General features: G+C 40.4%; 1 protein-coding gene and 1 long non-coding RNA gene across 3 annotated transcripts in view; both read left to right on the top strand.

Annotated features, from left to right (window-relative positions):
• ACKR4 (atypical chemokine receptor 4) overlaps positions 1-24,024 on the top strand; it is a 781,696-nt gene that overhangs the window by 376,938 nt on the left and 380,734 nt on the right. The window lies entirely within an intron of this gene.
• The window catches only part of LOC138161622 (uncharacterized), a 180,053-nt gene continuing 172,959 nt past the window's right edge, over positions 16,931-24,024 (top strand). For both annotated transcript variants that reach the window (XR_011168410.1, XR_011168411.1), the window contains exon 1: positions 16,931-17,122. This is a non-coding gene — a long non-coding RNA (uncharacterized lncRNA). The remainder of the gene's footprint in view (positions 17,123-24,024) is intronic.

Raw genomic sequence — 24,024 nt, 5'->3', positions numbered from 1 at the left:
TTCTTTCTTTCTTTCTTTCTTTCTTTCTTTCTTTCTTTCTTTCTTTCCTTTTTGGAGGCAGTTGGAGTTAAGTGACTTGCCAAAAGTCACATGGCTAGTTTTTAGTGTTAAGTATCTGAAGCCCAATTTGAACTCAGGTCCTCCTGACTCCAGGGCAGGTGCTCTATTCACTGTGCCACCTAGCCACCCCGATTTTATCCTTTCTATTATTACTGTTATCTTGTCTGAAATCTTGACTGTTAATCTCTTTTGATTTCACTTGAAGCATAACAAACTTGGTTATGTCATTTAAATTCCATGAATATTCATCTTTAAAGTATAATTTGTTTTTTTTTTGTAAACAACATGTTGTGAGGCTCAGCTTTCTAAAACTCTTCTGCTATCTTCCATTGTGTGGTTGAGTTGATCTCATTCACAGTTATGATAGGTAACTGTATTTTCCTCTCTATCCTCATTCTCTTTACAAAGATGACAAAGTTGATGAAAGAAGAGTTTGCTTGACAGTTGTGATCTATAAATGAAGCAATTTGTTTCAGCTCAAATTGTTGCCCCTTTTTTCCCTTGAAGATCTGAAAGGACATGAAAGGCATTGAAACAATATTTGCTTTTCCTCCCACTGTTAACATGTGAACAGTTCATCCTCCTATATGATCCCTTCCAATTGATCAAATGTTTCCCCTTTCTCCTATATTTCCATTTTAAAGTGACTATCTAGTTATGACCTTCCTATAAGGAATGTTTTGACATCTTCTGTTTGACTAAGGCCAATTTTCCAGTTTTTTTATGAATTAGTTATTCTTGGTTGAAAGCCTTTGCCATTTGCATTTTGGAAGGGTGAGTGTGTTCCAACCTCTTGTCTTCTGTGATCTTGTCTGGCTCTATGTACTTGAAAACTTTATTTTTGGCTCCACATAGTATATCTTCTTTGACCTGGCAGCACCAAATTTTAACTATGATCTTCCTGGGAATTTTCATTTTGGAGTATCTTTCAGGAAATGACTGGTGGCTTCTTTCTGTTTTCAATATGACCTCTAGTTCTAAGAGATCCAAGTAGTTTTTGTATATGATTTCTTGAAATATTAGGTATCTAAGCAATTTTTTTTGGCAATGATTTTCAAGTAGTCCAATGATCTTTTCTTGACATATTTTCCATGTCCGTTTTTTAAAATATTTTCCTTCTGTTTTCAATTTTTTGATTTTGTGATATTTTTTTGTCTCCTGGAACTGTTTTGTTTGTCCCATTTTAATTTTCAGAGAATTCAATTCTCAAGTAAGGCTTATCACCATATGCTTTGTTATTAATTCTCCTTGCCATTTTTCTTCCCAAGCTTTACCAATATGTATCTCTTGTTTAGTTTCCTTGAAGTTCTACTGTCATTATTGTGGCCAAGATTTTTTTCCTCTGAGGCTCATTGTGAGGTTACTCTCTTCTTCAAAGTTAACCTCTCGAGTATCTCTCAATCCAAGTTGTTTATTCATAGTACTTAGTGTTTTCTTCTTTTTAGTCATATTTCCAACCCTAATTTTTGTCTTAGAATCTTGTGCTCTACTCCTGTAGATCTTGCTTGATCCTGAGTTTGGTGACTAAAACTAAACCTTACTCTCTATAGGATTTGTCTGGCCTTATCTGTTGCTGTGATTTGGACCCAGGTTGTCTGGATCTGGGGCCCAATGTGGGCTTCATGGATGCTGGTCTGGCCCTGTTTTCTATAGTGATTGGGGTCCCTAGGTTACCTCTTCCTGAGCACTGCTCCTGCCCTATATCCTGTTGGAATGGGACCCTTAGGTTGCTCCACACAAGGCTTCAGTACTAGTTTGACCCTTTCTTCTGCCATGCTTTGAGATGTTGCCTTTGAGTTCTCCCTGTAATGGATGCAGGTCTGGACATATCTCCAGCAGTGGACTGGGTACCTGAGTTATCCTGAGCTGGGCCTAGGTACTCCCTGGCCCTGTCTACTACCATCGATGGGGCCATTATATTGCCCATAGGGGACTCTGCTGTGGCCCTTTCTCCTACTGTAGGGTCAGGCTGTTTTGAATTTCACATTTTACCCACCATCTGCTCAAGCTTTCAGCAGCATTCTGGCAATCTTTTTGTGGAGTTCTGAGTTGGGTGGAGGAGTTTATAGCTGATTCTCCTTGGTTTTTCTTTTATCATTGTTTCTTCTGGTGCATTTTTAGAGCCATACTGGGGTATCTGCAGATAATCTGGATTCCTAGAAGTCCTAACACACAACCCTCTTCCCACAATTCCCTAAATAAATTTGGGATAAAAAGAAATTTATATGTAACACCAGTCAACCCAAATATCATGAGATTATAGAACTCCTGAAATGGAGACTACTATATGGTACCACCAATCTACTTGATTCATAAGACCTCCATTATTTATGTCAATATTCAATATATCTAAAGGCAGAAAAATCATGATGCAGTCCTAAGGGAGTCTGGCTTAATAAGCTCCCTTGCCTGTTCCCATTGTATTATTTCTAGTAGATTATTACTTTCTTCTATATGCTTTAAATTTGATGCAAGTGACTGTTCAGATAAGGAATACATCAGCATGAAAATGACAAGCATTTGCTAAGCTCATCCATGTTTATCTTTGAGGATTAAAAAAAATAATTTAAATATTATTAATTCCCAGACAATTGCTTGTCCAGAGTATAAGGCAATGGCAGAAGAAGGGATGTTCTGGGTTCTATTCAGAAATAAGCAGAGGCAGAGATTCAAACAATGTCTTCTATATTTTAAATCTCTAGCCCAGTGGTCTTACACTCAAGTTGTATGTTTGTTTTATGTTCGTACCCCTCATCCATCTGTGTGAACTCTATACAAATCTTTGTTTCTTTTCACAAGTAACAAGTTATGTTTTTGCCTGAACAAAAGAATGAAGAGCTGAATGATGTGACTCAGGGAGTTGTGGGCAGCCCAAAGCATGTGCTGGGAATCTTGCCTTAAATATCTATCTCTTTACTGAAAGTCTTTCGTGGTTGACACAAGTATTGCCAGATTAGCACTGTATTGTAAATATCCATATTTTGTACCTTACAGTCCTTTCTAGTTCAATTCAATTCAATACTGATTAATAAATGCTTGTTTATTTAATTTTGGTTTAATGTAGCAGAAACCACTTAAGACAGTAAGGTGCCATTTAAATGAATGGCTTGATTAAGGCACCTCCAAGAGACATTTCTAGGAATGCTGCTAGGAAGTTCACAAGTTGACAGGTGTCTGGCATGTCTTTTCTCTCTGAATTGGCATTAAGGGCACAGAATTCCTCCTCTCTTTAGGATAAAAAAAATATATCTGTGGTCTGTTCTGTCAGAGCAATGGATCACCACGGGCTAGACTTTATCACTTCTGCCCATCCTCAAATCAGTTCTTTATTTATTTTGTCTCTTCACCAACAATCAAAATTTTCCAGGTCCCACTGGGATTCAGTTCAGTTTAGCTACCAATTATTAAGTTCCTACTTTATTCCAGGTGCTACGGTAGGGAGTGTGGAATCAAAAACAACACTGAAACACTCCTTATTCTCAAGGCACTTACAATTTTATTTCAGTGAAACATGTATGTTAACGCATAAAGTACACAATAAATAGAAAGGTCAGAGTAGAACACAACAGAAAGAGAACCTTAATAATTATAGGAATCATGAAAGGTCTCATAAAAGGTAGCACTGGAACTCTGAGTCTTTGTTTAGTATCTTTTTTGCATAGAGGAAATAAATAGCTGTCCTATACCTGATCTTCATCAAACACCGTTCACCTTTCTGCTCCACCCTTTAGAGAAAACCCTAAATAGGAGTCAAACCTAAAGTTTGCATAATTTTCCCTGGGGCTTTTAGATTGGGGTGTGAAGAGCAAAATGATGCAAGGAAGAATAGCTTCTGATCCTTCTTACAGGTGGTCAGATATTGAACCTGATTCACATACATGGCTCCATAGCTGAGATCTAGTGTCAAAGGATAAGACAGTGGTCCAGCCTCCTACGCCCAGCAGCAATTATTACTGTTTCATATGGAATATATTTAAATCAAGGATGGTAACAGACATATAATGAAATAGTCATTTTGTGATAGGTCATTTAAATGGAAATGAACTTTTTCTCAAAGCTATCAATATCTTGGTCCACATCACCCCGTGGACAAATATCAATTATGTGATACTGGACAAACTACTTAACCTCTTAGAGTTGTAAACAACACTCTATAAGACTATAAATTACAAAGAAGTTGCCACGTCACATAGTACAGGGAGTTTTCTCATTCAGTAGTTCCTTATATTAATGGAAATAGAGCTAGTCCTTTTCCCTGATCTAAGAGTTTTAAAAAAGTAGCAAAACAGCCTCAATGATACCAAATCAAGGTTAATCTGAGAGGAGGTCCAGAAGCACCCTTTTAGCTCTAAAGCGATGATCCTACTTCTAATGCTTGCCTTTGAGGTGGGGTGTGGTAATATCTCAGTTGAGGAATCTCACTCTTGGATGCTTTCCATTTCAAGTATATTTATATTTGGGGGAAAAAAGAAACAACATTTTCTATAAGACAATAAACAGAATGAAAAATACAATACTGAAAACATTTACATTTTAATAATGAAACAATGGCAACAACTTTTTATTTCCTGTGTCCTTTAAGGATTTCTTTTCCATCTGAATACACATTAGGTCTTGTTGCTTGTTTGGTTTCTAATAACCACATTTTGGGTTTTTTATGTCTTTCCATATTTCTCTGTATCCTTCACATTCATCCATACACATACACACACATGCACACACACACACATCTCACAGTAATATTCTATTATGTTGATCCATCCCAATTTATTTATCCATTTCCCTATTGTTGGAGATTGGATCTGGCCAGGGGACCTTGCTAGTATAGGCCAGGTAGCTTTATTCCAACTTCTAATGACAATTTCTTATATCTTCCATCAACTTCTTATGCCTTTGCTGAGAGCTTTGCTCTGTTCATTTGCCTTATGTTGTCACTATTATTCTTAGACACCTTAGGTGCAAAAATATTTGCTTCCTTATTCTGATTGGTCAAACCTTGACTTTTAATTGTGCTGAAATGCTTGTTTGGAACAATCTTTGGCACCGTGAATAGACCGATATGTTTGTGCTGAGTAATACTGTTAGTGTATAAAAAGCTCATCCTCAGCCCTTTTGCCACTGAGTTCTTCCACCAGGGCAAGACTAGGGGTGCTGAGCAGTGACTAGGTATTTTCTGCTTAGTAGAAGCTTTGCCAACATTTGTGCCACTGGACATCCCAGAGTTTGGGGATCATGGATGAGTGCATCAGTGAAATGGCACATTCTTACAGTGTGTGTCCTTGGCCCAATAAAGCTGATTGCATCCATTAGCAAGCAAATACAGTGGCATGTTCCTTGGTTCAATCTGACAGTTGACTGACCTAACTGATAACAGAGTACACAGGCAGGCTACTACAGAAAGAGTTTTTGTTTCAAATTTTTCACTATTACAAATAAAACAACTATAAATACCCTTTGACCACTACCACTACCACTACCAGAGATGGTAATTTTTCCTCTTAAAAGAATAGCTTAGCTAAGTTTGCAAAGGAACATTATCAAAGGTTTGGCTGCCTTCTTTTTCCAGTCACAGAATCCTCTAAAGTTAATCCAATACGGCATAGAAGTCTATTAGTCTGTATACATAGAGTGAATGCCCACCATTCCTGTCATGGATCTTTGCAGTATTGCAATTATAATTTTAGTACTGGGATCACTGGGTCAAAGGATACAATCAATCTTGTAACTTTATTATGTCCAGGTAACTTATTCTTCAAAAAGATTATGCCAATCTACATTTCCCCAACATTATAATAGAGTGCCTATTTCCCCATAACCCTAACAAAGATGCATCAATTTTTAAACCAATTTAATGGGACTAAGGTGATACTTCAAATTGCCTTTCTCTGGTTAAAAGAGAATTTGAACCATTTTCAATTAATCATTAGCAATGTGTTTCCCTACCTCACAGAAGTGACCACTCATATATTTTGATTATATAATTCATTAAGGAATGAATATTCAATTCAGTCCAAAAAATGTGTATTAGCTGAGTCTTATGTGCAAAGCACCATGCTAGATGCTGGGGATACAGAGACATAAATAGTTTCCTTGTCCTTGAGGTGCTTCCATTCTCTTGGGAGATACAATAAGTACAAAGAAGTAGATATAAAGTACTTTGAGAAGGATGAGAATAAAAATCATAGTGGAGAAGAAATTGTGCACAGTTTGGAATCAGAGGACCAGCGTTTGGATCCTGACTCTGTCAGATGATTTACTTCATCTGTCTGAGCCTCATTTGCTTCATCTGTAAAATGAGAGAGTTGGGCTAGATGACCTCTAAAGCCCCTTTCACTTTTCTATGAGCCCAAGAGCTGACAGCTGTGGGAAGAGTGAGGCTGGAGGAGGTGGTGGTGGGTCAGCAGAACCTTTACACTGGAGGTGACACTAAGCTGAATCTCAAAAGATGAAGAGGAATCAGATTGGAGAGAGAGAGCATTGGAGGCAGGGGAGACCTCTAGTGCTGAGACCTCCAGAGCAACCTGGAGATAGAATGCATAATTCAGAGATTCTCTAGCAGGCCAATTTGGCTACAAAATGAGTGCTTGAAGGGGAATAAGAAAGGACACTGGAGAGGTAAATCCAGGACAGATTATCAAGGGCTTTAAATGCCAGGCAGAAGGATTTGCATTTCATTCCAGAAGCAGCAGGGAAGCACCAAAGGTTTTTGAATTGAAGAGTGACATTATTAAACCTGGGCCTTAGGAAGATTATTTTGGTGTTTGTGTGAAGTATGAATTGGAGAAAGAGAAACTGACATCAGGGAGACCAATAGAGGGCCATGACAATAGTGCAGTCCAGGTGAGAGGGAATGAGGGCCTGAACCAGGCAGCTGGAGAGAAGGGAAGGGATGTGAGACCTGCTGTAGAAAGAGAATCAACAAGATTGGCAAGTGACTCAATACAGAAAAAGAGAGAAAGGGACAAGTCACGGGTGACTCAGAGGTGGCATACCTCCCTGTCTGGAAGGATGGTGATGGCCCCAAGGAAAAAACATCTAAAAGGAAAGAAAAGGAGAAAAAGAAAAGAAAAAGAAAAAAGTTTACAGGACTGATATAATGGACAATAATTACTTTTGTGAATGTGTATCAATTCCTTATAGACTCTGTGTATTGGTTTAATATACATTTTAACATATTTTCTACCAATAGTTCGTCCTCATGCCTGTTTCTTTCTGTCTTATCAATTGATTCGTTCACACATTAATAAGCAAAAGAAAGACAGTGTTTGGAGATGCTGGACTTTGAGGATTCAGCATAATTCAGAACCTGAGAACAGTCATAGGAGGTATACGGGTAATGCAGCTTCTGAAGACCCTAGAAACCCCAGAAATAGCAGAACCATTGGACAAAGACCCGTAAAAGAAGGAAACAATTATTTCCTTATCTTTGGCAAGTGGAGGTCTTAGCTACAATATGTAGACATAATGGTCTTCTCAAGGTAAAATAGCCTTTCTAGGATATGAGGCATAAAAGCCTACTAGAATAAATGAAGGACATGATTGTGGATCCCTGGGTTCTGAGTGCTTTGTCTATGAAGAAGAGGAGAAATTAGATGGCTGTGAGCACACCCTGAAAGCCATTTACCCTGCATGTGGACCCAGAAAAACGAGCATGACTCTTGATTCTGATATTTAACCACTAAGAGCTTCATTTCCTTATCTATAAAATGGGAAGAAATGTATCTGCACTGCTGATCTCCCAAGGTTGTGAGGAATGCACTTTGTACTTCTTAAAGTGTGTTATAAATGTGAATCATTAGTATTATTTCTCCTGGGAGACAATGTTCTACCCTGTTCAAGATCAGGGAAGAGCTTTTTTCAATCCAGGGAATGAAAAAAAAATCACAAAAGAATGAGAGCAGAAAGGGAGAGCTGAGTTTTGTTTGTTTATTATTTATTTCAAAACTGAAATTTCAAGTGTTCCTTGGGGGTGGGAAAGGAGGGTGGAGTGAGAAGATTAGAATAAATTCCCTTGTGCTTTTTGCCCAACTCATCAAAGAGCTATTTCACTAAGTTCTTTTTCATTCATCAGTTTATAAGGAAATATAGCAGAAGATTGAATTCCGAGAAGAGTATTTTAAAAGCATCCTCCTCAGGAAGCCCTTGTTCTATTTCAGAAAGAAAATATAATTAGCTGTAAATGAAACAATTTCATTTAATGTAAATTTTTCCCTCTGTATGGGAAATTTAGTTAATATATAATTAATTTTTCCTGAAATAATATTAGTTTTCTCATCTTGTTAAAAACAAAATATGTCTTAACTTACACAGCTTGCTTAATAATAGAATTATTGGTGCTGTAATGTAAAAACTTAATCTGCCACTTTTTTTGATCAGTTGAACAGATGCCTCATATAATGTCTGATACAATGCCTCATAACTCATCCCTATTGGTCCTCATGCATAATGCCCCATTTCCTCTCTTCTTGTCTTCACGTTCACTGGCTTTCCGTGATTTCATTGATACGGGGCACTTCTGTCCAGGAACCTGTATATTCACAGATGTATATAATACCCAAAGGGGGAGCCCTGTTCACCTATACAATTCAGCACTGACCCCGCTATTTGCAGTTTTAGAAGGCTGCCTGAGAAGCATTGAGAGGTTGTGAATGTCTCAATGTCACTCAACTTTGGGAGAAAGTCCGGGGTAGGATCTTGATACCACAGCTGACTTGCTATCTACTACATCAAGCTGCCTTTTATTAGTTTTTATTGTCACAAAATTCCCCTGACAGAAGAACTAGGAGCATTAGGTATATATTAGGACAGGCACATTTCACCTCAATCCAAGGAAAAACTTCCAAACAAGTTGAGCTTTTAAAAATGGAGTGGATTGCCTCATGAAGTAGTGAGTTCCTCATCACTGCACTCTGTTTCAGTTTGGACTTCCAATTCCAGAATTCTATGACTTTTTCCTGGGCTTCCAATAAGGGATTTTAAAATAATCTCTGAGCTTCTCATGGGCCATTTCCTTATTATTTAAAAATTCTACTAAAAGTTCTATTTATTTAAAAATGCAGTTGACTTCTATCTAATGCCTGAATTTGATAACAGTTCCTATTTCTAAAATATAATGTTCACATAATGGATGTCTTATATATTCTGCCTTGCCTCTACCCGCCCTCTCCCCCCAAAACTAAACTGCTGAATTGGATTGTGAATGGTTCTCTCATTGTCTCCTCCAGAGCCAATTTCTAAAGACCAAGTCCAATAAATTTCTTCACATGGAATCATAGTGGAAAGAATCTTTGAGATTATCTAGTTCTTTCACCACTCTGGGGGAATTTCCTAGTGTGGAAAATCTTTTCAGAAAAATAGAGATTAGCAGAGCTCAGTTTAAGTGCCACCAGCAGCTGGAGACCTTCCCGGCTCCCTCCAGCTGCTAGTGTCTCTAGCCCCTAAATTATACTGTATCCATTCTATACCTTCTATATATAGTGACTCCCCTGGCTAGAATGTAAATTCCTTGAGGGTAGAGATGAAATTTCTCTTGTCTTTGTCTACCCAGGACCTATCACTATCCTTGGCATACAAGAAGTACTTAATAAATGTCTATTAATTGACTGAACAACCTAGGGTCTTAGAGGATTGCCTAGAGACAGTGAGAAGTTAAATGTGGTTGGTATCATGGGCAGGACCTGGGAATTCTTGACTTCAAGACTGACCTTGAATCCATTATGTGTTCATCATTGATGGAAGGGACCTTTGAGATCAATTAGTCCAACTCCCTTATTGAACAGTTGAGAAAACTCAGGCCCAGAGGGTTTAAATGACTTTCCCAAGATCACATAATTAGTAAATGACATAGTTGGGAGTCAACTCCATTTCATCTGACTCCAAATCCAGCATTTTTTCCATCATACCATGAGGCTTTCATGTGTTCTCTTCCCTTATCTCTTCATAAACAAGTATAAATGTGTGATTACTATGATCTAGGAACCTCACTTATATCTACTGTCAGCATTCACGAGTGTATTTGGATAATTAAGACCTTTTATTATTATTTGTTCTCTTAATTTTACAGTTTCCATGATCTCATTTGATTTTTCCATTCCTTTCTCATTGTTATATTCAGGTGGTCTAAAATAAACCCTTATTGTTACCCTCATGCTATGTGAACCTAGAATGGTCAGCTACAGAGATTTCACAGCACTTTTTCCTGCAAAATGTTTACTCTAATACTTTTTTTTTTGAGGGGGGAAGGTAGAGCGATTGGAGTTAAGTGACTTGCACAAGATCACATGGCTAGCTTTTTTTGTGTTAAGTGTCTGAGGCTGGATTTGAACTTAGGTCCCCCTGATTCCAGGGCCAGTGCTCCATTCACTGTGCCACCTAGCCACCCCCTACTCTAACACTTCTTAAGTTCATGAAGTCAAAGAAATTAATACCTGGGGGCAGGGGTAGGAGGGAAGAAGATGCATTAATCTTTGGGTAAGAGTATATGCTGTATACTTGGGAAATATTTTATGTATTCCATTGGTATCTATCAATGTCAGTGGAAATTCTAAGCATATTGGAGATCCCTTTTGGAAAATTTGTAGTTCAGAGATAAGAGTTGCACAAGATAGATAGGTATGACTGGGTTTCCATCTGTATTATTTGTGAGGGAACCCATATTGATGAAATCACAGATCCATTGGTGTAACTGGTAACCTTGACAACATCTCTTAGGTGATCCTTCACTGATAAAGCTTTAAGTACTGCCATCCATCTATCCTCAGCCGTCCTACTTTACTTGCTGTTTATGAAATATCCATTCAAAAATCATGTTATTATCCAAGAAATCCCTTGGGACTAAGGTTGAATCTGTACACATTGATTCAGAGAGGGAAAATGAAAAGCACCAGTAATTAAAACATAGACACAGATATATAAAGTGTTACTCTGCCTCTGTTTACACAACAGATGGCCAATGGAATCTCGGGTAATCTGTGAGCCTTCATGAATGAAATCAATTAAGTTTAGGGAAGCTATTTCTTGCTAGGGAATATAAAAACAGTAGCAATTGTTACAGATGTATGGAGTGAATCTAATTATGCTGGCACATAGGACTTGGCTAATGGAGACTGGGTTTATATCTCATTCTCTATCTTTTGTTTGTTGATACATCACCAGTCTTTGGGAGATTTCTGGAAAGTTCTTTTCCATAACTTGTACACTTATTTATATTATATTGCTAACACATCACATTATAACACAGACATATCCCATCTAATCACATTATGATTTGAAACCTGATTACTCTTATAAAGATAATTGATATTGGCATCATTATTCTATCTTAAAATTCATATCCTTAAGTCATGTTCACCCAGGTTTTATACATTTTTCTTTTCTATTGTAATATTATCACTTAAGGAGAAAATAAAGACATTTTTCTTTTTATAAATTATATAGTTTATGCTAGTTAAATGCCAGGGAAATTTGTCTTTCTTCTGTTCTGGATGATGATACACAAATTTACAAGGTGAGAAAAATTTCTCCCCCCATTGGAATGTTGTGAAATATATTTTTAAAAGTAAGTGTCAAAGCAGGAAGAAAGTTAGTTTGCAGGCTCACACGTTGGGTTCCCATATTTTCTCGTGTCATAAATGATGTCACACTTTTTAGCAAGATGCCAGAGAGTACAGAAGCAGTCACACCAATCCACTACAATGTGGGTCAAATCTCATTACAACTATATGCCAATGAAAACCTCTGTGTAACAGAAAGATTTCCAAGTCCTAGCCAATAACCCACTTATTTCAAGATACACTTGGTACAAATAAAATTCTAGTACAACTAAAGAATTAAGACTCCCTTAGACTTTGCTGTAATGGAAACTGGTTATGTGATCTAGTCAAATCTTTGTGCATAATACTCTTAGGGGTGGGGTACCAAATTCTACCCTCACTGTCAAACAGGAGCCTTTGATTATAGTTAATGTTATGTTTCATGGCACACAATTTGACAAAAGTATAATCAGAAACATAGTAACAGCTAGTGTGGCACAGTGGAAAGAACACTGAATTTGAAGGCCTGAGTCTGAATCTTGGCTCTGCCTTTTACCATCTGTGTAAGTGAAGTGACTTCATCTCTCTCAACTTCAGACTTCTCATCTGAAAACTGATGCATTTGGACTAGAGGACCATTAATGGCCCTTCTAGCTGTAGAGCTAGGACATTGTAGCCTCACCTCTGGGTACCCAGTAGGCGTCTCACTCACTCCTCATCAGTCTCAAGGTTATCATCTAGTATTAGAGTTTCTTCTCTTCCCCTTCCATTTGCCCTTTCTCTTTCCCTTCCCCTTTCCATTCCTTTCTTTCCCCTCCCCTTCCCTTCCCTTCTATACTTTTCTTTCCTTCCCCCTTTCCCTTCTCCTTCCCTTCCCAGCCTACGGGGGTATAACGAAGCATCACTCTTCTCCAAATTTAGCTTCTTGTTTATTGTACAAAATCTGCATTCATCCTTTTCTGTTTTCCTCCTTGGGATATAAGTATGCCTCCACACCCCCCCCAGATGTCTGTATACATCCTGCCCAAACAGGTTTTTGCCTTCTTGATGGAAGGAAACACAGCCCTCATTAGAGACTTGCTTATTTTGCAGATAAAACAATAAAGGAGCTCTTTCTGAATTTTTTCCTTAGTGGGTTGGAATTTAAATTTGGGACATAACCCTGAAAATTTCCGATTGGTTAACACCAATAGTTCATAGTAACGATTTGTAAAATGAGTTGGATTGGAGTAGAAGGCCTCAAAGACCCCTTCCAGCTCTGGATCTGTGATCTACACAGAGCATTAAGGTGTTTGGAACAAAAATGTGAGGTGGGCATTATAAGTATCATTACCCTCATTTTGCAGGTGAAGGAAGAAGCTCTGAGAGGCTAAGTGAATTAGTTGTCTAGGTTTGTAGGCTTGGAAGTCTGAACCCTCTTGAGTCCAAATCCTGATTTCAAGTTCTGCCTGTGACCCTTACTCACTGTGTGACCTGAGGTGATTTACTTCTCAGTGCCCTAGGCAAATCTCTAAAGACCACAAGTGACAGAGAAGGTGCAGTCCTGCACTGGTATAGAACGTTGCCTCAGTTTCCTTTCCTGAGAGTACTGGGAACTCCCAGGAATGAAATATTAGAAATGAAACCATATTCTCAGCCCCTATTACTATAGAATTCTTACCAGAAAGTTACTTATTTTACAGATACAAAAAAATCAGCAAGAGGGCTCTTCTCGGATTGTTTTTTTCTTTTAGGGCTAGAATTTCAACTCAGGACAAGGTCCTGAAGGTTTCCAATTTACTAATAACAATAGCTTCTGAGTGAGAAACCTTGATGAGTTGTAATTAGTGATTTACACTGTAATACACAAGGGTCCTGGCTCAGGTTTGGTTGGATGGTACAGCTAAATATTGCAAATTGCTTTCTTTTTCTTTGTGTAAGAGCAGACATGTTGCCAGAGGCTCCCTGATCAAGTCTATTGATCTGACAGCTAAATAATGAACAAGGAAAAACCTTCCTTAAGGCTTGAAACATACCATCATCTTGCTTAGACATTCCCCTACTCCAACAATAGCCAGAAAACAATGCTGGGCTAGGTTTAGGATATCTGACAAAACTCTCGACTTCATTTGCTAAATGAAAGCTCTTAGCATTCTTGGCAATATCAATTTCATTGCCAGCTAAGCAGGATTAACTGCTAGTTCTGTATAAGCAGGATATGTAAAAAGTAAACCTGGAGTGACTAAAGAGGACCGAGGTTTCTCTAAGTGGTCTTTTGATCACCTTGATGAATAATGTGAAATGATTGCTCCAAACTCTGTGTTGGGACACTGGATCACTTGGGTTTGAAGGGCCTGAGGGACTAGAGATATGTGGATTTTGCCTCTAGAAATGCATTAGTGATATATGACATGGCAAAGCTAAAACAGCCCCAAAGAACAATGTTGAGGTAATGTAACACTACAGAAAATATTCAAGTTGAAGAACAATATACAAAGGTGAGCTGATTACCTTTGTAGTCCAAGTGAGTTCTTAAGACTGGACTGCATCTATAGGAACTAAACAATTGCTGGCTAATTTTAAATCCTCCAGGCAAAGAGATTTTCTGTAGCCTATTGGCATATTTTCAAATATTTGTGTGAATTGGCCAAGGGACTGTAGGACCTTGTGTCCCCATCCCCATTTTGTGGTTGTCTTTTGTTGTTTTGGTATGGTGGACAGATTTTTAGTCATTGCACTTGTGTACAAATTCCTGTTCTGTTACTTGACCTTGGGCAGATCACTTAACCTCTTTGCCATTTGGAAAAGGGGAGAAACTGGGCTAGATGACTTTGGAGGTTCCTTCTAGTTCTAAATTTATCATTCTCTGGTTCTGTTTGATAGTGTTGGGGGTAGGTGTCAGGGAGGTTGAGGAGAAGGCAGGAGAACTGTCCATTAATTAGCACAAGTGCAGATGGAGGTTTAATGCTTTTTGATGGCATCATCAACTTCATCATGGTTCAGAGAGAGCATCCAAGTTGCTGTTGCTTCCAGTTTCCATTTCAAAGCACCAAAGTGCTAGACTGAGTTGTTGCTTCCTAGCCTGAAGAGACAGGGTGGTGCACAGGATAGTACTGGACTTTCTAGACTCAGGAAGACCTAAGTTCAAATCCTACCTTTTACACCCACTAACTCTTTAGCCTTGCACAAGTCAGTAAATTCACCAGAGCCTCAGTTTCGTTATCTGTAAATGGGGGGAAGAGTTGGCCCCCATATAAACACACACATACATATATATGTCTATATAGGAGGATATATGGGCATATGAATACATATGTGAATGTGTGTATATATGTGTACAGGTATATATAGATAGAGGGCACAGGACAAATTTAATAGGAAGGGATGATATTTAAAAGGTGAAATTAAGAGGTGAGAGATGAATATAATGAGAGGAGATGGGGAGAGACAGGATGGGGTAAACTATCTCATAGAAGAGGCAAGGGAAAATGGTCACAACGGAGGGGAAGAACAGGAAGGCAAAAGGGAATGGCTCAACCTTATTCTCACTGAATTTGGCTTAGGGAAGGAAAGACATACACACTAAATAGGGTATCTTACCCCACAGGAGAGTAGTGGGGAAGGGGATGAGAGAGGGGATGAAGGAAGGGAGGGCAGGCTGGGGGGGGAGGGAATTTGGAAGCACCCACTTTTGAAAAGGTACAGGATCAAAGTAGAGAATAGAACAAGTGGGAGGTGGGATAGGAGGGAGGGAAATAATAGTCAGCCTTTTACAATATATCCACTATGGAAATGTTTTGCATAGCTGCACATGTACAACCTATATTGAATTGCTTATCTTCCCAGTAAGGGTGGGTGACAAGGGAGGAAGGGAATGAATCTGGAATTCAAAGCTTTAAAATCAAATGTTTAAAAAAATTATATATATATACTATTATTAATATTATCTTACATGTAACTGGTAAATACGATATACAGGCATTGGGGCATAGACTAGTAACTAGAGTCTAGTCATTGGTCTTGGATTCAAATCTTCCCTTTGCTGCTACCTGTACAGTGGGCAAGGCACTTAGTTTTCCTGGAGCTCACTTTCTTTATCAGTAAAACTTGAGGAGTGGAGGAGGTGGTCTTGGGAGAACCTTCTAGTTTTAGATCTGTAAGAGATGAAGTAGGTTTTTTTTTTTAAGGCCCTTTGGAAAGTTCTGGATATACTTCCCAGCACCCACCCCCACTGTTTAGGCCCTCTGAGGCAGTGACAATAGGGTAGTTGGCAGAAATGTAAAGTTAGAGCCCTGGCTTCCTTCAAGTCCCAGGTAAAATCCCATCTATTACAGGAAGACTTTTTCCAATCCCTCTTGATTCTTGTCTCTGCTGAGTATTTCCAATTCATTCTCTAGATGGCTTGTTTATGTATAGTTATTTGCATGATATCTTCCCCTTCACACTGTCCCTTCTGTGAGAGCGGTGACTCTCGTTTGCCTTTCTTTGCATTCCCAGTGATTAGCACAGTGCCTGGCACACAGTACGAAAATAAAAGTGGTTATTGGTTGACTGACTGGGAGTGACCTCAGGCCCCTCACTTTACAGATCTGTAGCTTTTCTTTGCCAGGGTCCTGGATCTAGAGATGGCAGGGTTCTCAGAGGCCTTCTACTTCACCCCCCCCCCCCCAATCTCTTTTTACGGGAGAGACTTGCCCAAGGGCATGCATACATACATATATGTATATAAAATGTCAAAGGTGAGTTTTGGAGCCAGAGCACTTTCCAATGCTTAAAGGCATTAAAAGACCACCGCCCTGAAAGAGTGACCCGGAGGTGGCTGATGCCAGGGCTATCCTTGCTCGAAGAGTGTGGAAGGGAGGACTTCTCCTTTAGGTGCAATGAGAACTAATCCAATAGAGCCTTTGCAAACGCTGCCTTTAATCTCGGTTAATAACGCGGCTTGTCAGTTGCACCAGTCTGGCCTCATTGACATGCAGGGGCCGTAGTGCTCGGGACAGCTCCTGCGCTGCGCTCCGCACTGGGGCTCCCTTTGTCCGTGGCTGCAGCCCAGAGCTCGGGCAGGCAGCCTCTGGTCACCGCTCAGAGCCAGTGACCGAGAGCCGAGCGTCCAGTCACAAGGAATGGAGCGGCTCCCCATTGTGTCTGCCCCCAGCGAGCTAGGAGCCGAGGGACAACGTCCCCAGGGATATCTGCAAGCACTCCGGGAAGCGAGAGACCGCTCGGCAAAGAGCGCACGGGAGGAGCCGGGGGTGGCAGTGCGGAGTGTGGGGAAGGGGGGGGGGGGGGGGGGGGGGGAAGGGGGAGGCGGGCCCGGCGATTGGCCGGTGCCTGCACGTGACCGCGGCTGGCGAGGCCACACGTGCTATCGGCCTCCCGGGCTGCAGACGGGCTCCGAGGGCCCGGTAGTTGGTGTGTGCGCGCGCGCGTCTGGGAATGTGGGTCTGTGTGTGAGGGAGCGCGAGCGCCCACGTCTGTCTGCGCGCTGAGCGCTGCTGCCTGCTTTCTCCGCCGTCGCCGCTGTCTGCGAGAGCATTTGCACTTCTACCGAGGTAAGCGAGAACCACGGCTCTTTATTCTCATAAATTAGCCGCCGGGAATGAATGAATGAATGAGGGGGGGGAGGGGGGGGGGGGGGGGGGGGCGAGCATTGTTCGCCTTTCACTCAAAAGAGTGCAATTTTTGCGTTAGATGGAATGCAAAAATGCAATCAGGCCGGAGAGTGTAATTCAATGCATTGGCTCCCCGTCTTATTTGCAGCCTTCCCCCCCGCCCCCGGCCCAATCTAATGTGGCTTCAGGTGCAAAGCCAACTCCACCGCCCAGCTCAGCTTCCAACAGAACCGGCCGCCTTTGTTGATAACCGGAGGTGGGGGGCTTTTACATTCTCAACAAGCTTGCAGTGGAGTTAAAAATAACAGCCCTGTCAGGTTTGCATCTTACTGGGTGGCTTAATTGATAAAGATGGACCGGGAATTGTGGCCAGAAAAAAACCATTTCCCTGTCTTTGGCGGCAGATCGAGAGGCGATTCTTAATTGGAGGGGCACGGCTGGGCACGGAGGGATGGAATGTCACTTTTTGCCTGATTCGCTGCAAAGTGCATGGGGGCTGCGGGTGCTCCGGGAAGACATACAGGCTGGGGGAGGCAGGGGATCCAGGACTATGGCAAATGGAGAGAATTCGAGTAATGCTGAATCTGAAGTGTAACTGTGCAGAGAGGGAAGAAAAAATAAGACAGTTTGCTTACCATAGGTCTTAAAGCCTAGCACCGATTAACCAAGCTTGATGGAGTGCCCTCAGTCAGTCAGCAAGCATTCCTTAAGCTCTTACTCTGTGCCGCACTGTGCTTAAGCGCTGGGAATACAAAGAAAAAGAAAAAACAAAACAAAACAAAACAAAACAAAACAAAACCAGTTCCCAGTTCCTGCCTTCAAGGAACTCACATTCTAATGGGCAAGACGACATGCAAATACTTAGGCACATGCAAGAGAGTACACAGCGCACAAGACAGCTGCTTCTCATACTTTTACCTATATTAAATCTTGGTTCTGAAGGAGGGGATGCAGGACACTCTCTTTTTAAAGCCACAAAAAAATAATTGAATATTGGTGGAGCTGATCTAAAGGAAAGGCTGAGGCTTAAAAGAAAAAGAAAAAAAAAGATAAATATGGCAGGAGCTGTCACCAATAAATTGTGGGAAGAAAAATGCCTGCAGTGAACTGCAGAATATGCCACTGTTCAGGGATTTTTCTTTTTGAGAGGATTTGGGGGAGAGCCCGTTAGCTGAGGGTTTTTTTTTCTTTCCTGGCCCTACATACACTGACAGTTCAATACTTCCATTCAAAGCCTTTACAGGCTGTTTAGGAGGGGAAAGCCAACGTCTGAATTAGTCAGACCTCTTTAATCCTCTAAATATGATTTGAAAAGGCTGTTTGGCTTCCATAAGAGGTCACTCCGAAGAGGTCCCTAGAAAGAGCTGGGGGAACATCTTATGTCAGTTGATACTAAAATTAAGTACAAAGAACAGATTGAGAATTGTACCAGTGACACCTTCTTGCCTCTACTCTCCCATTTCCCTATTATCACAATAGAAGGGGCATTCCATGCTGGCACTCTAGTTGGAAGGTATAAAAGTTCTTTGGGGATTCACCTGGTTGACTGGTAACCTTGAGCTCATCTGATAACTGATAGAAATCAGTTCTATTTACTGACTTTATGAGGATTTTACTTCATTTTTAGACTTTGAGAATAATACAGTTAGAACATAATATAGCATGGGAGAGGGGGATAGTTGAGACTGTCTGATGCCAGTTCTCTGCTTGCTTCAATCCCCCCCCTTCCCATTTTTCTTCTTCTTCTTTGCTCTTTCCTATTTTTTTTTTCTAAATCCAGGAAATAACTTGATTTCCATTAGACACATGATACACTCCCGGTTTCCAAATGCCTACAGATTCCATGATATCCAAGATTAGGGAAAATTAGGGGAAGGTAGAGCTCTTGATACTGGTAAAGAGATCAGATCTTATGGCTTTTGGCTTAATGGCACCATTATCCAGAGAAGGCAACAACTTTTGACTGGTTTCTGTGGAGGGATAAAAAGGAAATTGCAAAGAACCAATTAGTTGCCATGAATCTTAACTGGAAAAATTAAAGTGAAGATACAGCCTATTACTAATAAAGCAAAATGTAGTTTCTTGCCCCAAATATAGTAAGTTGGGATAAATTCTCTTTAAAACTTGACTGATTCAGAATCACTGAATGGTAGAGAAGGGGAGGATCTTAGAGAATATCTCTAGACCATTTCTTCATTTTGAAAAGGAGGGACTCAGTAGTGAACACTACCCAAAGGGTTGGCATCCTTAGATCTGTAATGTACACACGAAACTATGTGGTTCTTTGACCAACTGGACAAGAATCTGGTCTCTGGCCCACCAAAGACCTGCCTTCCAGTGCTGCTTTGAAAGTAACAATAATGAGAAGGCTTTTCTTTCTGGGATTTCTCCTCCCTGGGTTGGGGGCAGGGAAGGAGAGATGGAATGCCAGAGATGAGAATCTACCCTTCCTCCTGAATCACTTCCCCTTTGGGAGAGAATATGTGGCCACTTACATAAATAACTCAAGTTGAGAATGACTCTTGAGTCCCTTTCTTAGATTCTACAGGTAGGAGGGGAATATGGTGGAGGAAGTCAATGGAGGAAAATGCTATAGGAAAGTCAAAGAGAGGGTAAATCTGGCACTTTCTCCTGGTTGGGGCTTGGAAGAAGGCTCTCTACAGGAAGAGCTGAATTACTTATGGCTTAGCCTGTGTTTACTTTAGTTTCGAACTGTATGAAGGAATTCATACATGGGGCAGGGAGGGTTGGCTCAAATGACCAGCAGGGTTCCTTTCAGCGCCGAGATGCTAATGACTCTAGGGGACTAGCCATTTATTGCATGAGAGGCCCCTCTGGAGGTAACTTGTACTGCTCAGAAAGGTGCTTTTAAGCCTTAGCTATGCTAGCAATGTGCTGGAGATGAAACAAAGCCAGCAACCTAAGCTGAAGCCCTCCCTAAATCCTAGGCTCCCCTGATCTGAGAAGCCTGGAGGTGTTAGGGTCTGCCTTCCCCACCAGTAGATGGCACTGCTGTCTCTGGGAATTCCACTAGGAGCTTTAACAGGATAATTGGCCAGCTGTAGTCCTGCAAAGCCGCCCTGTGCAATGTCCAGAAGATTAAAAAGAAAAAAAGCTGTGTCAGCCCTCTGTTGGAGAGAGCCACAAGGAGAATGCATCTGAAAGACTGAGCAGCAGCTAACAAGTTGAAATAATGGGTGCTATCCCAGAAAATGAATGATTGGTTATTTCATTTGCTGTATCTTTGGGGGGGAAGGGGGCAGGGGAAGGAGATAGCAAATGATGATTAAGTGTTCTTAGCATAGTATTTTGCAGTCCTGTTGTTGGTTAATTGACCATAAGGTTAATATCATTACAGTGGATTTAATTGCAGTTTTAAATATCTCCTTTGCTTTTTGTTCTTTGCACAAAAGCTAATATGCAAATCTGGGCATGTCCCTGAAAATATACTTATGACTTGAGAACTCAAGCCTAAGCAAGCATCAGAGGCCTAGGGAAGGCATATAGTGTGTGTGTGTGTGTGTGTGTGTGTGTGTGTGTCCTCTGAAAACAGGAAAGAGCAATTAAGGAGTGGGTGGGACTTGTGACCTCATCATTATAGGTATCCTCTGGAAAAAGGAAGGACACGTTTGTTTACGTTTTTTTGGTCATAGAAGGAGCATCTATTTCTCTTTCCCTCTTTTCTTTTTGCTATAAAGCTATTTTTCTTATCCAAGAAATAAAGAAGTTTATTTTCCTTGTATCTTATATTGCCTGGAACACTGAGAAGTAATTGACTTGGCCATGGTCACACAACTAATGTGTCAGGGGCAGGACTTGAACTCAATTCTTTCTGAATCCACACCTGGCCTTCTACCCACTATACCTGGGGTCTAAACTTGTTTGGCTAAAAAAATTCTGATAATTGAATTTCAATTGAATTGTTTTTCTTTGTAATTCCATATGTTTTGTTTCTTACATTTTACAAGAATGATTCTATGATAGGGTCTAGAGGTTGGGTCAGGCTTCCAGAGGAGTCAAATATACATAAAAGAGTTATTGCCCCCCTGAATGGTACCATAATGCCTCTTATTAATGCAAAAACATTAGGAAAAATCCTGCTACTGCAAATATGGAATATGGCATCATTCTACTACAAGGCTAGCTTCTGTAGGAAACTGAGAATCATTTACAAAGTGTTCCCTTCAAAGTCCCTATAAAATTCCTAATAGCACCCCAAACTCTTACACTTAAGAAAACTGTTAAGGAAGTAATTTGCTGACTTTCTGTTCAGGATAGCAAAAACTGACCCCAAAGGTCGAGTAATGATTCTGTTAACCTCATTAGACTGGAGGAAGTTTTCAACTCCTGCCTGGTAGCAGCTCTCTAGAAGCCCCATCATTTGGAAAGAATTTGGTAGAAATGTTCTTTAAGAAAAAGAAATGTCTCATAGCAGCCTCTCAGTGGTGTGCATTGAAGGGCAGGGTCCTACAGAACAGAACTCGTCATAAGTTTGGCCCAAGCACAAAGCATGGTTCTGGGGTAATGGTGCCTTTCATTCACAGCAATAGTTCTCCAGGGCAGTTCATGTCTTTGACTCAGCAGTGTCCAGGACTCATTAGAGGATTCATTTTCTGTGCCTATCTAAATGATCTGATCGCTGCTACCACTGCTGAGGTCAGCACTTAAAGTGAGGGTGTGGGCTGTCAGTGGGCACTGTCACTCTGGCCTATTTGCCTTTTCCTGCCTCAGCCTGGTATATAGAACAATGGATTAGAACTCAGGAAGATCTGAATTCACTTCCCACCTCAGACAATTGCTCTCTCAGATATAAGTCTCTCATATGCAAAATGGGGACAATGATAGTGCCTCTTATAGATGGTTGTTATGAGGATCAAATGAAATCAATATTATGTTAATGTCAGCAATTATTATTAGTAGTGAGATCATTGATCTAGACCTGGAAGCTACCTAGAGATTCAGTCTCCTTGTTTTACAGAAGAGGAAACTGAAGCCCAGAGGACTAGTGTGGTCTCTCTCCAAAGTTATATGAGTAGTAACTACCTGACTGGAATTTGAACCCAGGTCTGCTCTTACCAAATGCAAAACCTTTTCTAATTCTCTCTAACTATGTGACCTTGGGCATGTTACACTTTTTCTGGGTCTCAGTTTCCTTCTAGGTAAATTGAAGAGATTAGACAAGATGCTGTCTCAGGTCCTTTCCAGCACTGAGGCTCTATCTCCAATCATACTGAGGTATTTCTGAGGCCTCCAGGAATTTCTCATTAAGAAGATACTCTGGTGATGGGAATATAAGACTACATTTGGAGTGTGTAACCCCCTTGGCAGTCTGGTGAAATTCAGTGATCCCTTCTCAGAATAATGTTGTAAGAGATAAAATACATAGATTACAAAATAAACCAATTTTATAGAAATACAGTTATCAGAATATTTTGTAAAAAAATTCGCAGACCCTAGATCAAGAATCCTTGGCTTCTCAGTCCTTCATATGTTTCAACAAAGAGAAAAGAAATTAATGTGAAGGGGCAATAGACATTATTTTCTCCCATACTTGGGTGACATTACTTAAATATTTTATTTTAAACATTTTAAAATAAGTATTTATATTCTCTCTTTTCTACTTCCCTCTCTCCCAATGGAAAAAGAAAAAAAAAACCCTCATAACAAATATTTGTCATCAGGCAAAACAAATGTTTGTGTTTGTCATGTCCAAAATTGCCAGACTCAGATACATTTGAAAGTAGCTTCCTGTGGTTAAGATCATTATTTGGGAAGTTTACCTACATCGCTGGAATGATGGGGATCAAGGATGCTGGGAATCCCTGAAGCAATTGTGATATCCCTCAGGACAATCTCCTCGATTAAGAAAGGTTTAGCAAGCTGGAGCTGGAGCTGTGAGCTTTCCTTAAACTTGATTCTCCATAGAGAGATTTTTAAAACTAGAAGCTTCCTAAGTATAATTATCTAATTTGTGGGTATTGCTGGGCAACCAGGGATGTGAGCAGGACATTGAGTCAATGGACTGAGTATATCTGAAGATAATCTGAAATCTTTGACTCCTGGAATTTTTGGTGGAGAATGGCATCTGCAAGGTCATTTTAATGGGGCTTCTCCATCTCTAGAATTCTTTGATTCAAATGAAGTCTATCCAAGGCCTCTATGAAGTTCTATTTGGAAGGTGGCCCTCTTGCAGGTATGAATGTGAATGTCTGAAGGCTTTGTGATTTCATCAGGGTGTCAAATTTCCTCCAGAGTAGATTGCAGTCCATCTAGGATTTAGTGGATAAAGTCCTGGGATGTTGCTTGGGGGTACAGAGCTCTAAAAATCTGTCTAAGGTCATATAGTTAGCAAATATTAACTCCCATTCCACCTTGTTCCTTCTGATGCTATCCACATGGGATTAAAATAACTTTTCAATTCTTGACTTCATTTAACTTGTGTTTTTCAGCAGTGGCCTTTTATTTTCATTCCATTTTAGTCCTGGCTGTCTTCTGTTACTACTGTGACATGTATCTGACCACAACCATCTGTCCTCTCCCCCTACTAACCCTGGTTCCTGCCTCATTGCAGCCTTTAGAATTTCAGTCCACTCTAGCCCATCAGCTCCTTTCTGATCCCATCTCCCTCTCTACCCATTGTGGATTCCATTGTCAGTCTCTTTGATGGCCTTGCTTACACTCTCTAATTCCTCTCCTCTTTGTTCTATTTACTTGACTTTCTATTCCGCTGTCATGGGGAAAGCCCACTCTCCTTTGCTTTCTCTAATTTTTCTTCAAGCATACTTAGTGGTGTTTGGGGGAAAGTCTCGAAGCCAATCTCACATCTAAGCTGATAAGCCTTA

The sequence above is a fragment of the Petaurus breviceps genome, unplaced genomic scaffold (assembly GCF_028583685.1).
Source record: "Petaurus breviceps papuanus isolate PSGF00001 unplaced genomic scaffold, PetGlider_PUasm1.0 185, whole genome shotgun sequence".
NCBI lineage: Eukaryota > Metazoa > Chordata > Mammalia > Diprotodontia > Petauridae > Petaurus > Petaurus breviceps.
This window is presented reverse-complemented; position numbering and strand designations above follow the sequence as displayed.